At 41.5% G+C, this 21,611-nt stretch overlaps 1 protein-coding gene and 1 pseudogene across 4 annotated transcripts in view; both read right to left on the bottom strand.

Moving 5' to 3' along the window:
• Nucleotides 1-21,611, bottom strand: part of SPIRE1 (spire type actin nucleation factor 1) — a 267,545-nt gene that overhangs the window by 213,618 nt on the left and 32,316 nt on the right. The window lies entirely within an intron of this gene.
• Nucleotides 10,757-21,594, bottom strand: LOC112322908 (AP-2 complex subunit alpha-1 pseudogene; annotated as a pseudogene).

Here is a 21,611-nt window from a genome sequence, read left to right as displayed (position 1 = left end):
TAAAAGCGGCAAGAGAAAAGTCTTATGGGTACAGGGAAGTACCCATAAGACTGTCAGCTGATTTCTCAAAAGAAACTGCAGGCTAGAAGGGAGTAGCAAGACATATTCAAAGTCATGAAAAGCAATGATCAACAGCCGAGACTGCTCTACCCAGGAAAGATAGCATTTAGAATTAAAGGACAGATAAAGAGCTTCCCAGACAAGAAAACACTAAAGGAGTTCATCACCACCACACCATTATTATATGAAATGTTAAAGGGACTTATTTAAGGAAAGAAGATAAAAACTATGAACAATAAAATGGCAATAAATACATATTTTATTTTGCCATGTATAGTGTGCACTTTTTTTGCCAAATTTTTGAGGGTAAAATAAGGATGCACGTTATACATGGGCAGTATTAATTCAGTATCTATATAAATGTTTTAAATTCTTTTACATATACTTATGTTTTAAAAGTGTAACTCTAGAAAGCAATAATGATGTCTGTATGCAATAATACCCTGGAATATGATAATCAGTTTTGTTTCTAAATATAAATAAATAAATAATTTAATTAGAAAATTAAGACAATAGGTATTTTTCCTGAAAGATTGGGCCAAAAACATGCATGCACAGTATATACAGAAGTGCATTATATATGGCAAAATACGGTACCTGCAGTATTAAATCTAAACAATTAAATCTAAAAAACTGAGTAAGTTCACAAGATGAACAGAGACCAAATCTTGGATATGGACAGCTTTTTGAAAGTTGCCAGATGGGAAGGGGGTATAAGGGAAAAGGTGAAGAGCTGAGGGGATTAAGAAGTACAAATAGGAAGAGAACCAAGATGGCGGCGTAGGTAGACACACTGCGCCTCCTCGCACAACCAGAACTGACAGAGAATCGAACAGCAAGGGGGACCAACACCAAGAAAATAGAAAATAAACATTCATCCAGACTGGTAGGAGGGGCGGAGACGGGCACCGGGGTGGAGAGGACTCGCGTGGCTGTGGCGGGACTGAGACTGGCGGAGTGTGGGACAAATGGCGCAGTCTGAGCACTAGCAGACCCTGCGGCCCCACATTTGCGCAGATAAACCGAGAGGGCCGGACTCAGAGTGGCGGAGAGTAGGGCAGGCAGAGCAGCGGGTAGCACCCTGCGGCACCAAATTCGCCCACAGATAAACCTGACGAACGGCAGGCAACGAAGCAGACCGTGCAACCCAGGGCTCCAGCTCCGGGAAATAAAGCCTCAAACCTCTGATTGAAAGCACCCCTGGGGCGGCAGCAGGAGAGACTCCCAGCCTCACAGAAGAGGTTGTTGGAGAGACCCACAGGGGCCTAGAGTGTGCACAGGCCCACTTACTCGGGAACCAGCACCAGAGTGGCCCAGTTTGATTGTGGGTAACGGAGTGAAAGATTGAAATCCGGAGGAGAGTGAGGCGGGCGCCATTGCTCCCACTCGGCCCCTCCCCCACGTACAGCGTCACAGCGCAGCGACCAGCATTACCCCGCCCTGGTGAACACCTAGGGCTCCGCCCCTTAAAGTAACAGACGCGCCAAGACAAAAAAAAAAAAAAAAAAATGGCCCAAATGACAGAACACTTCAAAGCTCCAGAAAAAATACAACTAAGTGAGGAAGAGATAGCCAACCTATCGGATGCACAGTTCAAAGCACTGGTTATCAATATGCTCACAGACTTGGTTGAATCTATTCGAAAAACAGATGAAAAAATGAAGCCTATGCTAAGAGAAACAAAGGAAAATGTACAGGGAACCAATAGTGATGAGAAGGAAACTGGGACTCAAATCAATGGTGTGGACCAGAAGAAAGAAACAAACATCCAAACAGAAAAGAATGAAGAAACAAGAACTTGGAAAAATGAGGAGAGGCTTAGGAACCTCCCAGACGCCTTGAAACGTTCCCACATCCGAATTATAGGGGTGCCAGAAGGAGAAGAGGAAGAACAAAAAATTGAAAACTTATTTGAACAAATAATGAAGGAGAACTTCCCTAATCTGGCAAAGGAAATAGACTTCCGGGAAGTCCAGGAAGCTCAGAGAGTCCCAAAGAAGCTGGACCCAAGGAGGAACACACCAAGGCACATCATAATTACATTACCCAAGATTAAACGCAAGGACCTACATCCAAGATTACTGTATCCAGCAAAGCTATCACTTAGAATGGAAGGGAAGATAAAGTGCTTCTCAGATAAGGTCAAGTTAAAGAAGCTCATCATCACCAAGCCCTTATTATATGAAATGTTAAAGGGAGTTACCTAAGAAAAAGAAGATCAAAAATTGGAACAGTAAAAATGACAGCAAACTCACAGTTATTAACAACCACACCTAAAACAAAAACGAGAGCAAACTAGGCAAACAACTAGAACATGAGGGTTGTCATTAAAGGAGTGGGAGGGGGAGAGAGGGGGAAAGGTACAGAGAATAAGTAGCATAGATGATAGGTGGAAAATAGACAGGGGGAGGGTAAAAATAGTGTAGGAAATGTAGAAGCCAAAGAACTTATAAGTATGACCCATGGACATGAACTATGGGGGGGAATGTGGGAGGGAGGGGGGTGGGCAGGATGTAGTGGAGTGGGGGGGGAATGGGACAACTGTAATAGCATAATCAATAAATATATTAAAAAAAAAAAAAAAAGAAGTACAAATAGGTAGTTACAGAATAGACATGGGGATGTAAAGTACAGTATAGGAAATGGAGTAGCCAAAGGACTTATACGCATGACTCAAGGACATGAACAATGTGTGGGGATTGCCTGAGGGACTAAGGAGTGCTGGGGGGGGGACACAAAATAGGAAAAATTAGGACAACTCTAATAGCAAAATCAATAAAATATAATTGTCAGGATGAGCAGGGATATCCGCCTGGCAACCTAAGCCCGCCCCTTATCCTATCAAACCACCAATGATGGACTGCAGCTTTGTTCCAGGAGACCAATCCCTAGCTCCTGAGGGGAGCCAATCAGAATTTGGTGCTTAAACCAACCCCCCCCCCCCCCCCCCCCCCCCCCCGCCATATTCCCTGCTTGGGGCGACTTCTTCCACCCGGCTCCGTGCGGAGTGGAGAATTTCATCCGAGATCGCAAACCTCAAATAAAGCTCTGTAACGCCTAATTTTGTGGCTGATTTGCATTTATTCCTCGGCGGAGCCTAAGAAAACCTTTCATTTGGTGCCAAAACCCAGGAGTAGTTGTTGTCTGCTGAAGACCACTCCTCTCCCTACTCCCCGAGGAGGCCTCGCGGCCACCCCACCAGTCCAGACTAAGAACCAGGGTATGTGCCATTGCCCTTACATTTCTGGTCCCCGAACACCGTCTGCTGGGAGAGACTGCTCTCCCACCAAATCGCAGCTCTGCGTCAAGGTGACCCTTTCTGGGAGAGGCTGCTCTCCCTCCACTGAGAGACTCTAGGTGCCAGAGGAGACATTCCCTGGACCTAGATCCTCATTTTTACCTGACTGGATCAGCAACTTGGGTTGAGGGATGCCGATTCCCACTTGCTGATCCTCGTGGGACCAGGAATAGGGGGGCAGGAGTCCAAACCAGACCCTAAGTCACCTCTAGGGTGCCTCCTGAAAAATTTGCCAGCTATTGATCCTGGCCTCAAGCGAAAACGGCTGATTTTTCTAACGGCCAGGCTGTTATATCAGCTCCATAATTGCGAAACCTGGACTCCTGAAGGTACTTTCAATTTCGTTACCCTTACTGACCTAGATAATTTTTGCAGACGGACTGGCAAATGGTCTGAGGTCCCATACATTCAGGGCTTTTGGGCCTTGCGCTCCCACCCTGATCTGTGTGCCCAATGCTCCACAGCTCAAGTTCTCCTGGCCTGAGGGAACTCTGACCCATACGGCCTCCTAAGCCAACTGCCCCAGAACCCCCTTCCTCCTTTTCTGATTCCCCTGAAGATCTTGCTTCTCCTCCGGCTCCTCCTCCACCTCCTTATCAGCTCCCGCCAAGGACTACTCCAGCCCCAGCCCTCCCCTCTCAGCCTGATCCAGCCCCGGTCCTCCCTTCTTAGCTGGATTCTTCCCCGCCCTCTGAAGACCTTTCCTCCCCAGTCAGCTCACACACCTGCTCTTGCCTGAATCTAGAGCCCCTAGACTCCCGTATTTCCCCCTCCGGGAAGTGGCAGGAGCAGAAGGTGTTGTTCGGGTCCATGTCCCCTTCCCACTAACTGACCTCTCTTCAATAGAGAAACGCCTAGGCTCTTTCCACCTCTAACAACTGTAATTCCCAAAAGGAGGGCTCTGCCTTCTCCTTGCCCTTCATCTCAGGCAGTCAATTATGATAAACTCAGAGAAGTCACCTGAGGCCCCGGAGAAAATCCGGCCCTATTTCTCAACAGACTAACCAAGGCAATTGTGACCCGGCTTCTAACGCTGGGGCCACTGTCTTAGCTACTCACTTTATTTCTCAGTTGGCCCCAGACACTAGGAAAAAAAAAAAAAAGGCTGAGGATGGCCCCCAAACCCCCATCCGAGATCTGGTAAATATGGCATTTAAGGTTTTCAATAATCGGAAAGCAGAGGCTGAGGCTGCCCGCCAGGCATGCCTACAGCAAAAGGTAGCCCTGCAGACCCAAGCCATGCTAGCTGGCCCTGCAGCCAGCGCAAACACCCGCATGGGGGCGAAGCCTAAGTCCGGGTGGAAGAATGCCCCACTGGGGGCCTGTTTCAAGTGTGGCAAAGAAGGACACTGGGCCCGAGGCCCTGCCCCGAGTGCCAACAGCTTGGCCACTGGAAGGATGTCTGTCCCCTTATAGGCTTGCCCCCCCCCCCCCCCCCCCGCGCCGCGCCTCCATGGGGGGGGGGTGCTAGGCAATCAGGGTGCAGACTCTCCCCCCCCCACCCCCGCCCCCCGGCCGGGCGGTAACTTCTCGGACTCCTAGATGACTGAAGCGGCCCGGACTCGAAGACCCTCATCGCCGAGCACAGGGTAATGCTGCAGGTAGCGGGTAAGTCCATCCCTTTCCTGGTGGACACGGGGGCTACCTACTTTGTTTTACCATCCTTTTCAGGTACTCTTACTCCTTCCCAGATCTTGGTCATGAGGGTTAACGGGACCCCATCTCACCCGAGGTGAACTCCTCTGCTTAACTGAAGTCTGGACGGCTTTCCCTTTTCCCATTCATTCCTAGTCATACCCTCCTGCCCTATCCCGCTTCTAGGAAGGGACGTTCTCCAACTGCTAGGCGCCAATCTCCAGGTCACTGAAACCCTACCCCTTCCTCCTCCCTTATCCTTCCGCCATTAGAAAATCCAACTCCTCCTCTGCCTTCCCGCTTCCCGATGGTGCTGACCCCACAGCTTATGCATTTCGGAGAAGGAGAGCTCAGAGATAAACTAACCAGGCATAGAGAAAAAGGAGCTGTCTTCCTGCCCATGCTAGTAGGCCTAACTTTCACCACAACCCTGGTAGCAGTTGGAATAGGCAGCCCTGGGTTAGCACACAGTCTCCAGACCACTCGCCAACCACGGGCTGAGTTAGAACAGGCCCCACCTACTAGCCCCTCCCTACAAACCTGAAACAGCCGACCTCTAGCCCCTCCCCTCTATGCCCCCAGGACAGCCAGAAGTAACCAGATTGAACATGGCGCCCCTTATCCTATCAAAGAGGTCGGGAATGTCAGGATGGGCAGGGATATCCGCCTGGCAACCTAAGCCTGCCCCTTATCCTATCAAACCACCAATGATGGACTGCGGCTTTGTTCCAGGAGACCAATCCCTAGCCCCTAATGGGAGCCAATCAGAATTTGGTGCTTAAAAGCCAGCCATATTCCCTGCTTGGTGCAACTTCTTCCGCCGGCTCGGAGTGGACCGGAGAATTTGGTCTGAGAGTGCAAACCTCAAATAAAGCTCTGTACTGCCTAATTTTGTGGCTGATTGGCATTTATTCCTCCGCGGAGCCTAAGAAAACCTTTGGATAATAAAGAAAGAAAATAAAAAGAAAATCCACAGAATGGGAGAAAATATTTGCAAACCGTGTATCTGATAAGGGACTTGTATCCAGAATATACAGGATATGGCAAAAGTACATTTACAGCTGTTCGTACATAAAATAATACAATTAATAAATAATAATACAAGAATAAACTTTTACACTCCCACAACTGTAAACCTATTTTTCCCACCCTGCATAAAGAACTGTTACAACTCACTAATAAAAAAATAAATAACCCAATTAAAATATAGGCAATGGATCAAAAGACATATTGACAAATATGTACAGATGATCGAAAGCATATGAAAGTATGTGCAACATTATTAGTCATCAGAAAAACGCAAATCAAAACCAGGATATACCATTTCACAACCACCAGGATTGCTAGAATCAAAAAATCAGATCATTAATAGGTGTTGGCAAGATGTGGAAAAATCAAAACCTTCATACACTACTGGTGAGAATGTCAAATACGAGAGCTACTTTGATAAACAATTTGGTGGTTCCTTTAAAGTTAAAACATGAAATTACCAGGTGACCTGACAATTCCACTCCTACATACATATCCAAAAAAATCGAAAACTTATGTCCAACAAGACCTTGTACAGGAATGTATACAGGACTATCCTTCATAATGGCCAAAAGGTGTAAACAACTCAAATGTCCATCAACTTATGAATGGGTAAACAAAATATGATCCAGTAGTAAAAAACATACTGATAAATGTTATAACATAAATAAACTTTGAAAACATTATGTTAAGTGAAAATCAGTCAGTCACAAAAGACCTAGTGGGGGGATAGGTAGAGTATAAGATTGGTTTTAGAGGGGACAAAAATGTTCTAAAAATGACTGTGGTTGCACAATTCTGTGAATATATTAAGAATCATAGGCTGTACACTTTAAATCATTGACTTGTATGGTATGTGAATTTTATCTCAATGTATCTCTTACAAAAAATTAATAAACATCATCATCAAAAGAAATTAGGTAATTATCACACCAATTATATAATTTTATTGCTAATGATTTTTAAGTATATTTTATGATATTTGCCAAATAAAGTAAAATCTCTTCCAAATTAAGAGAAGATACCAAGAGACACCATAATAAAACGCAGAAGCTCTCTAAATCAAGCTCTACCTAGCTGACTTGTCCATCTCACATTCCACAGTCCCTCTATATATCATACTGACTGATCTCTACAACAATTTTTAGCCATGAGTAAGTCTGTATGATAACAGTGCTCTTAGGTAACATGGTAGGAAAGCTGTATGCTTACCATAGGTCAGCTGAGTTTGTTCCCAAACCCAGTTAAACCACTGTACTTACGTGATTATAATAACAATTCAATTAAGTGATACATAAGCTAATAAAATATGAATGCATAAATACTACTCCCAAAAAGAACATATAAGCAAACAGGAAATGAAGAATACATATCAAAAAAATGATCCTAGGAAATAGAAGAACATTTCAAGACAGAAATGCTTGAAGAGATGTTGACCCTATTCCAATCTTTAACATGGCCTGTAAGACCTGGCACCACCTTGTCTTCCCTATATTTCCTACAATGCTCCTTCATATTTTCTATGTGTGCTGTCAGTTTCAAAAAACAATTGTTTTCTCAGAGTCCTCAACTATGATGTCCTTCTGCCTGGAAGGTTCCACCCCATATATCTAAACCCTTTGTCTCAGCCAAGTTTGTCTGTTATACAAAGATACATATATCCCCTACGAGTAGCCCATAATACATGCTCAATGAATAACTCAAAAATTTTTTTTAAATCCTCACCTGAGAACACTTTTTTCATGCTTTTTAGAGAGAGGGGAAGGGATGTGACTGAGAAGCACTGATTGGCTGCCTCCTGTATGTGCCTGGACCAGGGAACCTGAACTGGCGATCAAACCCACAACCTAGGCACGTGCTCTGACCAGGATTTGAACATGCATCCTTTTGGTTATGGGATGACACTGTAAGCAACTGAGCCACATGGGCCAGGGCAATAAGTCAACTTTTTAATGTACATATGAGATGTCTAGAAGAATATTCTAAACAGCCGTTATCATTAGATGTTAGGGTATAAAGTAATTTACTTTCTCCTCTATATCTTACTGTGATATTTTAATTTTTACAACAAATACACATCATTTTTACAAATGAGTAAAGGATAGTTGACCTTTGAACAACATGGGTTTTAACTGTGGGGGTTCACTTATAGTCAGATTTTTTTTTCAATAAATACAGTCAGCCTTTCATATCTGTGGGTTTCATATACATAGATTCAACTAACTGCAGATCAAAAACATTACTTTCACATTCCCAAATGCATATTCCCAACAGATGCAAAGGGGAGACTATAGAATCAAAAATTATAAAAGGATTTTAGATTGTGTGGAGGGATTGGTGCCCCTAATTCCATGCATTGTTCAAAAGTCAACTGTACTTTGAAAAAAGAAATTAAAATCTAGACCCTTCCCACTGATACCATGAGCACTGTATTATCGGTGCTTAAAAAAAAGAACATTAATTTTTATTTTATTAAAAACATTTAAAATTTAAACTTTTCATTAAGGTACACTGATAAAGCCCCTTGACAAGGCAAATTATTGAGCAAATGTTCTACTCTATTATCAAAATACTTAGGTGCTTAAATTTCCTGAAAGGCAAACTTTCTACTCCTTGAAGAAAAAGATGTTACTCCCTGATAATTCTGGTTATTCTAAAAACCTTTGCCAGATTGTACTGTCATTGATCTTCAAAAGTAAGAACTATACAAAGGAACACTACTTGTAAAAATTTTGTATCCTATGGTCACACCATGTCCCCTCTATTTAAGACATTATGACTGTTAACACAGGACATTTTGGTAATAAATAGTATCTGAGATAGAGATAAGAGGGGAGAAGGATGGGGGGAGTCAGAGAAGAGGCAGGAATGGAGGGAGAAATGAATTTAAAATATGCCAAGCAGCTATCATAATGCACCCCACCCCCCCAGGTCTACATGAGATGATACATGAAATCTAAGTAAGATTATCCACTTATCACATCAATAATATCTCACTACCACTCTGGCTGGTGTGGCTCAGTTGGTTAGAGTCCTGTAAACCAAAAGGTAGCAGGTTCAATTCCCCCTCAGGTCACATGGGTAGGTTGCAGTTTCAGTCATGGTCAGGGTGCGTGAGCCAATTGATGTTTCTCTCTCACATCAATGTTTCTCTCCCTCTCTCTCTTATTCCCTTCCTCTCCCTCTAAAAATCAATAAGTATGTCCTCAGGTGAGGATAAAAAAAAATATCTTACTACTAACCTCTACTAATACTGACAGTAAGACGCAGCAACTCAAAGGTAGACACATTTACTCTGAGGAAACACAAACCCATTTCCAGACCATATAAGTTAGTATCAATCAAGTGGCCATGTCAATTCAGACACATTTGGGGTCTGTAATCCAAAAAGACAGAAAGTAGAATGTGAGCATCCTTTCTGTTCCTTTCACCTATTGACCACAGAGAAAATGCTGTAGTTACCAGCAGTTAATGGAGCTCATTCTTCCAACCCTTTATTGTACACATACCATTTTAACTTTTATCTATGCAATTCCATTTATAAAACCTTAAAGTAAGGTTTAAAAGCAGACAAAGCCTTCTGCTAAAAGAACAGATCTGATATTATAACTGCCTTTTTGTTTCTGTTAGCAATTACAAAATGTACTTAGTTTGGTATCAAATACTATTTTGCAATCACATAAAACAGGCTCATTATGCAGCTAAAGTTGTGCACAGATACAAACATTTTTGTTAAAATATCACATATTTCTTTCATGTTAGGTTTTTGAGTTACTTTGAAAATTAAGGACTCATGGACGTGGATAACAGTGTGGTGATTGTGGTGGGTGGAGGTAGAAGAGGATATAGAGAAGATAAATGATAATGGAAAAATACAATTAAAAAATGAACTATTAAAATGATAGGCCTGACTCAGGTCAGAGCTTCAAGTAGCAAAGACTGATTTAGTTATATTTACAAGAGATCTTGAGATCAACTGATAGACATAAGGGGAAAATTAATTAATTAATTAACTAGCTAACTAACTAGGAGCTATCAAATGTCAAAGTGCAGTGAACTGATAAAGCTAAAGACAAAAGAGACATATTTAATAACATACTCTGTGTTAAAGCAGCGAACACCTACACACTACTACAGTTTATTTTGGTCTGCTTAGGAAACAAAATGTTTTCATGTAGTCCAGTTTGTGTCAAAAACTGTAGATAATCAGAATGGAATTCTAATGTACTGCTTAGCTTATTTTCAAAATGAGTCTTGGATTTCCCCAAAAAGCAGATTAATCCTGGGTCTGATTTCCCAGCAGGTCAAATATATAGATAATTCTTGAGTAGTTGTTTTTCTGTTGTTGTTGTTCTTAGTATCTGTTTATCGCTCACAATAATACACAGCTCCTGGATGGGGAAGGGGCAGGAGAAGCCATGACAGAGTGGGCTGGGAGGCAAGGAAGCACCTGCTTCCCTGGCTCCTCTCCCCTCTGTGCTTTGGAGGGGAAAGGAAGAGAGTGTTCTCCCTCTTATTCTCCAGAATATAAACAGTAGCAGGTGTAAAAAAAATAAAAATACAAAAGACAGGAGGAAGGTCCCAGATATCCCCCTACCCCATGGTCTTCCCTGTCACCAGTGGAAGTCCCCTCACTGCCCCATACACCAAAGCTCCCTCAGTCCTAGAGGCTCCCTGGCACTGGCAACACTCCCGAGGACAGAGTCTAGGACTCAGAACTGCTAGGCAAGCAGCTTACACAAGCTTACACAGGTGACAGGAGACAGGCTCCTTGCTGGTACACAGGGTCAGCTGGTATATCTAATCCTGGGCACAGGGTTCCAGCTGGAGGAGACAGTCCACTTAAAGGGCTTAAGTCTGTGGACTCCAGCCCCCATGAAGTTCTTAGGGTTGAGGTCCACGTTGTCCAGGACAGCAGGGCCCAAACCCCAGGAGCTTGGCCTTATTGACTTCAGCATCCATGGGGTGGTTGGCTTGAAGATTTTCTGTGCCTCCTTTTGGGGGATATTCAGCTATTTCCAACACTGGAAGAAGTCCTGGGCTGCTATCTCTGTTGACTGGAAGAACTTGTTGATGGTCACTGGAGCTTCAGGGTGAGGGACTGAGGGGCTTCCCCATAACTTGAAGCATACTGACAGGAGTGGAGGCATCAAAAAGTCCTGCAGACACTTGATATTGAGTACCTACACATTCGGTCTGCACAGCGAACTGAGTCTGGAGGTCTCCAGGGTGGATGAAAGTGGGCGTTAAGTTCTGGAACTGTACCAAGGTCTTGGTGCCACAGAAGAGATATGTGGCCCAAGTTTTTCCAGAACTAAGACTTGACTTCAATCTGCAGCAGCTGGTTCCCAAACAGGACCCCACTGTTCCTGCACATGAACTTAGCAATTTATCAGCTTCTGGGATGAGCAGGCCAATTTCCTTAGGACCTGGGCACAGAAAGGCCTCCTCGGGGATGGGCCCCAGGCTGAGCTGGAAAGCCAGGTCATTGGAGGAGATATCCACCAGGAGGTTGCCTGTACCCAAGGGAGTCTGGGGTGACTCTGGGGCAGAGGCTGAGGGTGTTCACATGGTACAAGGGGTGGGATACACACTCCCACTGATGTCATTGCTGTTTAGGTCCCTCAAAACGTCATCCAGGGTGCTACCAGCCTCTGGCTCCTTCCTGAATTTCAGTTTGTCCAGGATGGATAATTCACACTCAGGGAAGGGCAGCATCTCCTCCAGCACTGTGGCCAGGATATCCGTGCTGGCCACCAAGCTGAGGATGAGGTCCTTGACAACACGTTGCTACAGCAATACATTGTGTTGCACAGCTGGGAGACGACCCACAGCATGACCTGGATGGTGGCCTTGGTATGCAGGAAGAGGTTGATGAACTTGATGTAGGTGGACAGCATCAGGGTCCGCATCACCACACTGTACAAATAAAACTTGGAGTGCAGCAGTAAGAACTGCACTAGAGGACTGGAGTGGGGGTCCCCAGCAATGAGGTTCTCAAACTCCCCAAGGATGTAGCCACTAACATTCACCATGTTCTCATGACAGTCTGGGGCCCAAAGTACCTCAAAGATGGTCTTGGCAGTATAGCCCTGGGCATCATCGCAGCTGGTGACAACCTGCAGCATGCAGTACCACACCTCCTCTCTCACACAGTCACCTGCAATGGGGATAAGGTTGAGGATAGTGTTCATATACTAGCTATAGTCTGCTGTGTATTTCTCAGTCCGATGGCCACCTTCAGGATGATTTCTTCACAAATGGTGTAGTAGGCTTTTGCTAGGTACAGCACCATCTCGACATGATCTGCTTGGTGTTGCTCCAGTCGCACATGGATAGAGGTCAGCTGCCTGCTGTAGCACCCTTATATCCCGCTCCATCTTGAGAGTGTTGATGATGATGTCGATGTGGGTCCTGACTGCCTTGTGGACAAACTCAGAGCTGGCCAGTGTGCACATGTTCTCCAGGCCAGGTAGCACTAGTTGGTCTCCTGGTGCTATAGAAACTCACCCAGTTTATTACAGGCCCACACCAGAAGGCTGGGCTCACTGTCATAGTGGATGATGAGGCTGATGGTCTTGGACAGGATAGTATTCTTGGCATTCCTTCTTGAACTTGAACGGACCATGAGGCTTGTTAAACATGGTCTCCAGACACTCAATCAGCCTCCCCTTCATAGCCACGTCCTCTGGCAGTGGGCAGCAGTGCAGCAGCCATAGGAGCTTTACCAAGAGCCAGGGCGCAGGGACGAAGTAGTAGATGTAGTCCTAGAAGCAGGTGGAAGTTAAGGAGACAATCTATCTCAGGCAAGACACAGCCAGGGAGATGTAAGTCTTGAAGTCATCCACACTCTTCTTGCAGAGACAGGAGATGAGGCTGACAGAAGCGGTGACCATGCCCATGTGCTGGCCATTGAGCAGGTGCAAGACGTGGGCCATCCACTTGCCCATGCATACCGGGTCAGATGAGGCCTTGTAAAGCCACAGCAGGCACAGGGTCAGGCTCTGATTCATGCTGTCCTGGTGTCCTCAGCCACCAGGATGCGAGGGATATCAGCAGCAAAGGCCTCATCCATCTCACAGTTGCCCACATTGGTGATGCAATGCAGTGCCAGACACAGGAGGGTGGGGTTACAGCTGGACAGGTCATTCCTTTTTTTCAAAAAAGATTTTGTGTATTTAATTTTTAGAGAGGGGAAGGGAAAGAGAAAGAGAGGGAGAGAAACATCGATGCGAGAGAGCAACATTGATCAGTTCCTCTTGTACACACCCTAATTGGGGACTGAACCCACAACCCAAGTATGTGCCCTGACTAAGAATTGCACATGCAACCTTTCGATTTACAGAAAGACCCCCATTCAACTGAGCCACACTGGTCAGGGCTGCCCAGGTCATTCTTATGTCACTGTTGATGAGCTGGATCAGCTGAGAGTTAAGAGTTCACTAGCACTGAGATGAACAGGTAACCTATCTGCTTCTGTGTACTTGTTGGAACTAAGAAAGTTCACAGCATCCATGTGACCAAAGTCAATGTCATGTTCAAGCAGAAAGATTAAAAGTAGTTTACACATATTTTTTCTTACTGTAGCCATCCAAGGCTTTGTCTCCTTTGAACCTGGAGCAAATATTAGCCAGTTCGTTGTTGATTCTCTTAACCTCCACGTCATTGCTCTTACAGTTCCAGATATCAGAGATGAATACTGTGAGCCCTGCATTTCATTATCTGACACAGCCGGCATGACAGGAGTGGTGTCAGCTGTAGGCCTGGCCAGGCAGGGCACAGCACAGTAGGGACTGTTAAGACTTGAGCAGTTCTGAGTACTTTAGAATCAGATTATTTCACAAATTACTACAGTATAGAACCCTATATTCACCTAACCACTGGGGTTGAAGGTTCACGGACTATGTTCACTCCTTTGCCCAGTTTACATCTAGCAGAAACACATTCCCTGACTACATAATGTCAGGAATGGAAATAGACACAGGTAAGAGGAATATACAGAATAAAGAGACGCTCAAGCATTTCACTGTCCCAAATGGGGACAAATTAATTATCAGCATTACACAGATACCTTACATTGCAGATAAAGGCTGAATATGAGAAACTTGAATAAACTGGCTATAGTCTCTTGGATAAGTTAACCTCTCTATACTTTAGCTCTCATTTGCAAAATACAAATAATAACAGTATCCACTTCATAAATTTGTTATAAGAATTAAGTTAGTTAATGTCTGTAACATTACTTAGCATATAGTAAGCTCTAAAGTATATTTTAAAGATGAATGTTGGGCTGGCTCTACCTAATATGCAGAAACAAACACAGGGAGGCAGACAAAATGAAGAGAAAAAGAAATATGTCTCAAATGAAAGAACAGAACAAAACTCCAGAAAACGAACTAAACAAAATGGAGGCAAGGAATCTACCAGGTACATCCCTGGCTGGTGTGGCTCAGAAGACTGAGCTTTGGCCTGTGAACCAAAGCGTACATGCCTGGGTTGTAGGCCAGGTCCCCTATTGGGGTTGTGCAGTAGGCAGCCAATCAATGTTTCACTCACACACTGGTTTCTCTCACATGTCAATGTTCTCTACCTCTTTTTCTCCATCCCCTCCCCTCTCTCTAAAACTAAATAATTTTTTTTTTAATTTTATAAAAAAGGAACCTACCAGATGCAGAGTTCAAAGCACCGGTTATAACGATGCTCAATGATCTCAGTGAGAACTTCAACAAACAAAACACAACGACTGAGATAGATAAAATAAACAAGAACCAGTTAGAAATGAAGAATATAGTAACTGAAATGAAGAGTGCATTACAGGAAACCAAGCAGTAGATCAAGGAAGCAATTTGAAAGATAAGAAAGTATAAAACACTCAAAACAGCAAAAAGAAAAAAGCATCCATGAAAACACGGGTAGTTTAAGGATCCTCTGAGAGAACTTCAAGCATACCAACCCTCACATCATGGGGATGCTAGAAGAAGAGAGGACAGAAATTGAAAACCTTTGTAAAAAAATAATGTTGGAAAACTTCCCTAACCTAGTAAAGGATATAGACATACAAGTCCAGGAAGCACAAAAACTACCAAACAAGATTAAGCCAAAGAGGCCCACACCAAGACACATCATAATTAAAATACCAAAGGTTAAAGACAAAGTGTGAATCTTTTTTAAAACCTTGTATTTATTGATTTTGGAGAGGAAGAAAGGAAGAGAAGGATGGAGGGAGGGAGGAAAGAAGAAAGGCAGGGAGGAAAAGAGAAATATCAATTTGTTGTTCCACTCATTTATGCATTCTTTGGTTGATTGTTGCATGTACCCTGACTGGAATTCAAACGCACAACCTTGGCATATCAGGATGACATTCTAATCAACTGAGCTACATGGCCAGGGCCAAAGAGAGAGTCTTAAAAGCAATACGAGAAAAGCAGTTAGTTACCTACAAGGTGCGCCCTTAAGAATGTAACCTGATTTCTCAACAGAAACTTTTCAGACCAGAACAGATTGGTACAATATATTCAAAGTGATGTAAAGCAAGGACCTACAACCAAGATTACTCTACCTAGCAAAACTATCACTTAGAATCAAAGGACAGATAAAGGGCTTCCCAAATAAGAAAAAGCTCAAGGAGTTCATCACTGCTCTACCAGTATTACAAAAAATAATAAAAAGTCTTCCTCAAGAAGAATAAAGAAGAAGAAGGAAAATATCAAAAATATAAATAATAAAATAGCAATAAATACAAATATATTATTCACCCATATGTTCATTGCAGCATTATTTACAATAGTTTAGATATGGAAGCAACCTAAGTGCCCATCAATAGATGAATGGATAAAGAAGTGGCGCATATATATAATGCAGTATGACTCAGCCATAAGAAAAAGAATGAAATCTTGACACCTGCAATAACATGGACAGACCAAGACTCCAGCTAGGGTGTCCAACCCGTGGCCCAGGATGGCTACAAATGCAGCCCAGCACAAAATTGTAAATTTACTTTAAAGATTTTTTTTTTTGCTCATCAGTTTTCATTGGTGTTGTGTATTTAATGTGTGGTCTAAGATAACTCTTCTTCCAGTGTGGCCCAGAGATGCCAAAAGGTTGGACACACCTGAGGGTACCATGCTAAATGAAATAAGTCAGACAGAGAAAGTCAAATGCCATATGATTTCATTTAAATGTGGAGTCTAAAAAAGAATATAAACAGCAAAACACAAACAGACTCATAGATAGTTCTATTTTGATGGTTGCCAGATTGGAGGGGATTGGGAGAATGGGTGAAAAAGGTGAAGGGATTAAGAAGTACAACTTGTAGTTACAAAATACAAAATGGAGAGGTAAAGTATAGCATAGGGAAATAGTCAATAATATTGTAATAACTATGTTTAGGGTCGGATGGGTATTAGATTTATCGGGGTGATCACTTCATAAGTTATATAAATGTTTAATTACTGGGTTGTACACCTGAAGCTAATATAAAACTGTACATCTACTGAACAGTTGAAAAATAAAAATAAAATAATTCAAAAAATTGATTAATAAAAAATAAAAATTAAAAATAAATTGAAAAATTTATTGAAAAATAAAAAAATCTTTTAAAAAGATGCATGTGGGGATGAAAAAGAGTATTTATGTAAAGTATATATGAAATTTATTTCCAAATGTGAACATAATGTTTTTAATAATTTTCCTCACTAAAGCTTAAATATTTCTATGCTATTTTTACAAATTAGCTCTATCAAGATTAAAGTACTGATAAAAAGTTAACTTTATAAAATGCTTCAACCTCTTCCACTTAAAATACAACTAATCCACCAAGGGGAATACCAAGATTGTTTTAGCTATTCATTTAACCTTCTTTTTTGCTAAAGGAAAAGGGCTTCTGAGTGCTTCATAATTTAGTGGTGTATAATAGAAGACAGGAATGTATGAAATTTGGAAAATTAAAACAACAATGAAAAATTATCAATTAAATACTTGAATATTCAAATTCTTTGTTTTAGTATTTTTAAGAGCTTAGCAATTTTCTTCAACTTTTAAGAGTATAGCCCACAAAACTATTTAAATAATATCAGTAGGAAAAACTTGTAAAATGAGGGTAAAAGCTCTCCCTAACTATGGATCAGGAATGTTTCTTTGGCACACAAGTACCCACAAGTACAGAGCAGCCATTTGAGAGTTTATAAATATCAGTCTGAGCCACCCCTAGAGGAGGAGAGGTTAGGGTAACACACTGTTTAAACAAAAGGGGCACAATATAAACCACTGGTTGCCAAGGACTGGTGGAACAGGAGAGAATAAGAAGGGAAATGGAGGGAATTTTGATGAGTGATAGAACTTGATTGTGAAAATGGTTACCACAAACTTAATGTACTATAAAAACTCAATTGTAATTGAAAAGATGAAAAATTTTTAAAGATTTTATTTATTTATTTTTACAGAGGGGAAGGAAGGGAGAAAGAAAGGGAGAGAAACATCAATGTGTGGTTGCCTCTCAAGCACCCCCTACTGGGGACCTGGCCCACAACCCAGGCATGGAACCTGACTGGGAATCAAACCAGTGACCCTTTGGTTCACAGGCTGGTGCTCAATCCACTGAGTCACACCAGGGAGGGCGAAAAAGATTAAATTTTGAGGACTTCCAGCCAAGATGCAGATGTAGGTAAATACACTTTGCCTCCTCGCACAACCAAAAGAAGACAAAAAAATTAAGGTAAGAGGAATATACAGAATATTCACTAGCACTGAGTGAATATTCAAGAAGTTAATATAAAGTTAAATTCTTAACTTTCTGGTGGTGGTGGCCACCACCGCCACCAGAAAATTGAACGGTATGGAAGTCTGACAACCAAGAAGTTAAAGAGGACACATTCATTCAGACTGGTAGGAGAGGAGGAGATAGGCAGCCAGGTGGAGGGGACAGCAAGGCAAGGTGGCAGTTGGAGGACCTGAGTGAGCATGGTGGTAGCTGGTAGACCTGGCAGTCCCACATTTGTCTGCAGATAAACTGGGAGGAACAACTGGAGGGCAAGACAGACTGCAAAACTCAGGGTACCAGCACAGGCAAATAAAGCCTCAAAACCTCTGGCTGTAAAAATCTGTGGGGGTTGCAGTGGCAAGAGAAACTTCCAGCCTCACAAGAGAGTTTGTTGAAGAGACCAATGGGTACTAGGATGTAAACAAAACCACCCACCCAGGAATCAGAACCAGAGGGCCCTATTTGCTTGTGGGTAGCAGGGGAAATAATTGAAAGCTGGCATGAGCCAAGCTAGCAGCATTGTTCACTCTCAGTCCCCTCCTCAACACACAGTGCCACAACACAGCTACCTGGGTTGCTCCCCCCACCCCCAGCCAGTACTTAAGGCTCCACCTCTTACAACATAATAGACATGCTGGGACAAAAAGTATGGCCCAAATGAAAGAATAGATCAAAGCTCCAAAAATAGAACTAAGTCATGAAGAGACAGCCAACCTATCAGACTCAGAGTTCAAAACAGTGGTAATCAGGATGCTCTCAGGAATGGTTGAGTATGGTTGCAAAATGGAGGAAAAAGTGAAGGCTATGAAAGTGAAATAAAGAGAAATCTACAGGGAACCAATAGTGAAAGGAAGAAAACAGGGACTCAAATCAACGATTTGGAGCAGAAGGAAGAAATAAACATTCAACTAGAACAGAATGAAGAAACAAGAATTCAAAAAAGTGAGGAGAGGCCTAGGAACCTCTGGGATAACTTTAAATGTTTCAGCATCAGAATCATAGGGTGCCAGAAGGAGAAGAGGAAGAGCAAGGCATTGAAAACTTATTTTAAAAAAATAATGAAGGAGAACTTCTCCAATCTGGCAAAGGAAATAGACTTCCAGGAAGTCCAGGAATCTCACAGAGTCCCAAAGAAGTTCGACCCAAGGAAGCACACACCAAAGCACAGCATCATTAAGTTACCCAAGATTAAGGGAGAGAATCTTAAAAGCAGCAAGAGAACAAGAGACAGTTACCTACAAAGGACTTTTCATAAGACTATCAGCTGACTTCTCAAAAAAAACCCCAAACAAACAAACAAACAAAAAACTTGCAGGCAAGAAGGGGCTGGAAAGAAGTACCTGAAGTCATGAAAGGCAAGGACCTACATCCAAGATTACTCTCTCCAGCAAAGCAACCGTTTAGAATGGAAGGGCCCATTGTCTACCTCAGGACTCAGCCCTCAATTCTGTTTCTCAGGAAGAAGCACCTCTGTTGTCTCTGTCCCACCCTAACAGCTCTCAAAACATTTTAGTTGTTAGGACCCCTTTACATTCTAAAAAATTACTGAGGATTCCAAGGAGCTTTTATTTTGTAAGCTATTACCTATCAACACTTACTACATTAGAAATTAAAACTGAGAAATTTTTTATTTAAATTAAATTATTTAAAAATAATATTAAACATGTTAATATCAGTTAACATTTTTATGGAAAAACTTTGTTTTCAAAAAATGGTGAGAAGGGTGATACTATTTTACATTTTTTTTAAAACTCTTGAAGGTCATGCTTAATAAAAGCTGGCTGGATCTCGTATCTGCTTCTGCAGTCTGGTATTAGTCATAGTCACGCAGTCATGTAGCCTGTGAAAACATTACACACTCTTGAGACAATGAAAGTAAAAGGGCAACTAATGTCTTGATATTACTTTGAAAATAGTTTTCTCCTGACCTTGAAAGGGTGTCAGAAACCACTCCTGCCCTCCCACAGCCCTTGGAGAACCACTGCTCTAGACAAGCCATCTTCTAGACATAGTCTTAGGTCTGATTTCAGCAAATATCTGCTAATTTGGACTCCAGTCTCACTCTCTCTTGGTTCCCTTACCACAAACACCACCACCGCCACCACCAAATACATCACCTTCCCTAACCTAAAAAGAAGAAATGAAACAAAACAAAACTTCCTACTTAAGCTCTGTTCTCCTTCTCTCAAGTCACCAAACTTCTTGAAAAAGTTCTGTCTCTACTGCCCCTCCTTTTTATCATTTTAATCACCAAAGTATATACAAAGAGATTCTGATTTTTTCAAACATCCAAACAATATAGACAAATCACCATTCACAATCTCAATCTCTTCACCAGAGGTAACCACCACTATTTATCCCTAGAAAATACACTGAAACTATTTTTTAAACTAAATATCAGATTGAAATGTTTATTTTCTTGTGATTTTCCATCATTAAATAGTTATACAAAATAAATCTGGAAGAGAATTCTATTTAGATGCCTATTCTTTTGGTGAGTGGAGTAAGTTATGGATCAAAGGATAAGGGCTAGGAGATAAATACAAAGCAAGTACTAAGGAAGATGTTAAAACCATGTCGATTTTATGTCTTGTATTGCCATAATAAGACAGAATAATAAGACTTAGGACTATGCCTTGTATGTAAACCCCTCACATTTCACTTCGTAAATGCAGATGAATACTGACTATAATTGTATCATCTCGATAAATGCAATAGTGTCTTTAGGGTTTAAAAACATTTTCACATATATTATCTCTTTAAAATTCACAACCCATGAGGTTAACAGGTACTATCTTTAACATTTTATAGATAAGAAAGCGAAAGTTCTTAGAAAAAAAATTACTTGCTCAAAATTACATAGCTAGAAAGAAGCACACCAGAAACCATAGAAAGAACATACATCTTTTGAGTCAAATCAAATCCCACTTCTTTATATCATATTGAACAGTACATCAAAAATCTTTGCAACATAAAAATATTAAGTTCTTGCCTATTCTTAGAGCTGATTTGCAAAAAATTATTTCTACTTTCAAAGTTGAATAGAAAATATAAAAATAAATTGTATACAATTTGAATACAAAAAATAGTAAATTACTTTTGCTTCTTTATTATACAATATAATCCGTTAGGAACCTTGCATTTTAAAGTAACAGTTAAAATTTACTAACACCAGCATCAACATGTATATGTATTATAAAATTAGAAAAATAACTTCTTAAATCCTTAATTAGGCATTGCTGTTAACAGAAGACCTAAGCCTCCTGATGGTAAGAATGATGTAACAGCTCCTGAATAAAATACCACACATACATAATTCATAGGTCCTGCCCCTCATATTTTGATGCTATCCTTGAAATTCCTGCAAGGAACACCTGGAATCATGTGGAAATTCATTATATTTCACAATGAGAATTTTAAATTACATTGTTTAAATTATTAAAAACTAATAATACTATTTATACAAATAACAAAGCAATTAATTCATTATTAATCTTACAGAAACACTTTCCAAGTCCCTATTTTTTCCTACACCAGTGCAGCTCCATAGAAGTCCAACATATTTAAATGATGTCTGTATTATGACACACTAGATTGGATTATGAAAAAAAGTGAACTTAAACTATTTTAAATTAAGGGCTCTTAATCTTAGCTAACTCAATTTCACAAATAACTCAAGAAAAAATTTAAACTATGATTAAGTTAATCTTTATAACTCACCCTGACATTTTAAAAACATGGATAACAGATTTTTTTCACGCTTTACTCTTCCTAAATATAAAAGTTTTATACCTGCTCTTAACACAAATTCCATAGTGACATAGTTCAGTA

This window comes from Desmodus rotundus, chromosome 10 (assembly GCF_022682495.2).
Source record: "Desmodus rotundus isolate HL8 chromosome 10, HLdesRot8A.1, whole genome shotgun sequence".
Taxonomy (NCBI): Eukaryota; Metazoa; Chordata; class Mammalia; order Chiroptera; family Phyllostomidae; genus Desmodus; species Desmodus rotundus.
Note: the sequence above shows the minus strand (reverse complement) of the source record. Positions and strands in the feature narration are given on the sequence as shown.